Genomic DNA, 4,212 nt, shown 5'->3' on the forward strand with positions numbered 1-4,212 from the left:
TAGAATCCTGTGACAGAACGAAATCGGAAACAATAAGAGTCAATTTATTCAGGAACAAGCTTTTTGAACAAAAATGACCTTGAGTAAACCTTTAATATATATTTGTTAATTTTTACAAAAATCAGGCGTCATTTTCTTACTACAACAAAATAATAATAATAATTTGTGGGGTGACAAATGATCAGAAAATGTTTAAAACTTAAAGTTGTACGATTTTAATTTGCAACTAAATAATTTGAAATGTTTCAATCTAAAATTATCGAACACTTTCCATTCAAAAATTCTGATGACATATTTTAATAGCTTTAAATTTGAAATTATTCAATACACTGAAGACTACAAATTTAAAATGTCTCAACTATTAAAGCTCTATACTTTTTCATGTTTGAGTTACAATTATTCAATTTTAGAAGTTGTAAATTACAATCGTGAAAAATAAATAAAATGTTTTAATTAATTGATATTTAAAACAAAAAACCTTTGTATACTTCAATCTCAATGCAGCTACAAACATTGAATTTGAAATGCGTTGAATTCAAGGTATATTTTAAAAAGAAAACTGAAAGCAGAGGAGCGACTTTCAAAAGAAGCGGAAGAAAGTGACACGCTGGATTGCAAATGAACATGAAAAATGGTGTATTTTCACATTTTCAAATTTTAAATTTAAACTTTTTCGCGTTGTAAAAATTTCGAATCCCATAATGTTATTTTTGATCTAACCTATAGCTAATAACGAAAATTCTGAAAATTTAAACAATAAGGCTGTATTCTGAAAATGAAGCATATTTAACGTTAAAATTCAAGTAGTTAAAATGAAGGCCTAAAAATTTGTAAATTTTACAATTAGAGTTGTGTAAATTGTATTCGCATCTTAAAAGAGTATAAATAGTTCTTAAATTAGTTTTTAAATTTTCGGAAGTTTACCTTTTTTACATACCTAGATGTAAAAAAAAACTACCCAATTATTTCCAATTTTTATCACTTATTTTCTAAGAGAAACTCACCCCCGTTTGCAAGTGACTGAAATGGATTAGAAAAAAATCGTCAAGACCCAAAAATAAAAATCGGATGTACAGCGAATTTTTAAATTTTTAATTCAGATTATCTTTAACTTTGTGATATCAAAAATTTACATGCACATTTTTTTATTAATACTGTAGGAGAAAATCAACAAAATCGAGCGCCGAAATTATAATTAGAGCAAATTTTCTGTAATTCTATGGGGACGCCTGAAATATCCCGAAAAATATAATTCCCGACTCGGTAAAACTCCTGTCCCGAATAATAAAATTGCAAAACTCATAAAATTCCTGAACAGTTTATACTATTGAAAATTTGAAAATTCCCAAATAATAAAACTCCCCAAATAAAATTGTTTCTTAATCAATATTAATTATTTATTAAAAATACGATGATAAAATATTTGTATCATATATATTTTCGTTTAATATTTAAAGTGTTAAAAATTATTTTTTTCAATTTAAAATTAAAATTATGCAAAAATTTTATCGACAAATTAATATAAAAAACACGTGTTTTTTAATCAACATTTCGATTTTTCGGAAGAACTTTTGTGATTTAAAAAATACTATATACATTTTCAACCAAAATATCTTATCCAGAAATATATTTTGTTTTAATTATTTCAATTTAAAATTTAAACAATATTGTTTAAACACTTTAAACGTTAAAAAAGTTGTTTCTTTGGTATAAATATTTGATTATTTCAATTAAAGAAAAATATTTGTCAAAGAAAAATGTTTTCTGCACTTGTTTATCACGAAATTTCTTTCTATAATAGTTTTTTTAAAATTAAAAATATGATTTTTCAAGAAACTTTTTTTTTACAATTAAAAAAAAAGACTGTACCAAAAACCTGGATCAGGCGTCAGATCTGAAAAAATCAGCTCCCTGCCTCGACTGTGAATGTGTATGATGTAGTAGTTCTTTTACGATTCGGAGGGGAAATGTCGGTCAAACTAATCCAACAGATGGCGCCACAAAAACTGGGTCTGTCTTTTTCACTGAATTGCATTAAGAAAAAGCAAAAATAACTAAAAACTTGATGCTGTTTGCAAATAAACAAAAAAAAATAGATGAAAAAATAAGAGTAACTATTACTAATTATTTTAAAAAAGAAAAAGTCACAACAATATGTAGTTTAATATGAATAAAATTTAATTATGAGATACATTTTGATAGCAGTTCGAACTTCATATTTCTATGATTTATTTTGCTGATATTATGGATTTAATTATTTATTCTAGTTAAACAAAATTATTTATTAATGAAATTATTAATGTAGCTAATGAAAAAATTAATAATATTTAAGACCCCAATGACAAAAATATTTATAACATATACACGATCAGAGGAATTAATAAAAAATATAATACTTATATCCAATATAAATATGATAATAATTAAAATATGTAAGACAACAACTTAAGTTGCAATGTAAAGAATCTTTGTACCTTTAAAATCTTAACAATTTCAAGTTTTGAAGGAAATATTTTTAAAAAGTAGTGGTAATTGTAATTAAAGTGTTTGAGGGAATCGTTTGGTAAAAAGTCAATGACACGAATGATTAATGAGAAAATGGATTTGATATTATTCAATATAATGTATATATTTATTTAAATTGTACCAAGCATCATATATACATTTATACCGTTCAATAATTTATTTGTTGCTTAATCTTGAAAGCTTTTTTCTCGCTGCATTCAGCCTCTAATAATTTTATTGAAAAATTTAAATTTAAAGGAGTTTTTGAATTAAATAGTTAATTATATTATTGCAAATCTCATTTCTAAAATAAACAGAGTATAAGCTATTAAAATCTATAAACAAACGTACTGTACTCATGACGCACAGTTGGAGGAAATGAACTTTTTTCATTCAAAAATGTCCAGATCCTTTAATTTTCTTGCGATTTTGAATTTTTCCGTTTTAAATTAAAGATCATCCAATTCTATAGATCTTGACTCTCCGAACTTTTGTCTCATCTATTTTTTTATTAATAATTTTTCCAGTCAAAGTATGAACAAATTCTTATTATCGGTGAAATTTTGTTTGTTGCTAAACGTGCTTCCCATTAATGTAGAATGACATTTAATAACAAAAATAATTTAAAAGTTTATAATAACCACTGTGATAAACAATTGTTGTGGCAAAATATTAAAATTTGAGAATTTTCAAATTATAATTTTCTTCAATGGCCAGAACGACTTCAGGTATTCCTTGAAATAATAAATATTTAATAATATGTGATAAAATATAACAATTTAAATTATTGTAAACAAATTTTAAATGTTGCCTCTTTTGCACAGAAAATTTTTTTGCACTGAAAATGTTTTAAGCTATTGGACGAATGAATGCTAGTTACAAAAATTTTAGAAAAGTAAACAATAACCACTGTTATTAATAATTCTTGTGACAAAATATTCAAACTTAAGGTTTTATCAAATTTAAATTTTCTTTGATGGCCAAGTCGGTGGGTTATTGTCAAAAGTTTTTGTATTGAGTGAATCTTAGCATGCAGTGTCATGATTCATTTCCAATCTATTACGATTAAAAACGCGACTTTTTCCAAGTGAAACTGCCAACATTGGGAAATTTTTTATGTAAATTGTTTATAAACGTGTAAGTTGTTATATTCCACTAAATATGATCAGATAAATTTTTTTAGGAATATCCGTAGCCATTGTAGCGATTAAAGAAAATAAAAATTTTGATAAAACCTTACATTTGAATATTTTGTCACGAGAATTATTTATAACAATGGTTATTGTTAACTTCTCAAATATTTTTGTGACTAACAGTTATTCGTCTAACAGCTTAAAACATTTCCAGTGCAAAAAATAATTTCTATGCGAAAGGGCCAACATTTAAAATTTGTTTATCTAATTTGTTTACAACATTGAAAAAACTAGTTGGTTCGGACAACTAACAAAGTAGTAGGCCCAACTATTTTAGTTTGTAATATATGCCGCTGCTATTAAAGTGGTTGAGGCTACTACTTTTATTCGCAAGATTGGTAGTAGTTGCCCTTACTACTTTATTTGTTCTCGCTACAACTTTCGATGGTAGGTACTAGTTTCAAGCAGCTGCGTTTACTACTTCAAATAGTAAGCGTTACTACTTCACTTAGTAAGTCTTACTATTAACTTAGTTATTTTACAAATAAATTAGTTGATCTTACTACTTAAAGTA

This window comes from Belonocnema kinseyi, chromosome 9 (assembly GCF_010883055.1).
Source record: "Belonocnema kinseyi isolate 2016_QV_RU_SX_M_011 chromosome 9, B_treatae_v1, whole genome shotgun sequence".
NCBI classification, from domain to species: domain Eukaryota; kingdom Metazoa; phylum Arthropoda; class Insecta; order Hymenoptera; family Cynipidae; genus Belonocnema; species Belonocnema kinseyi.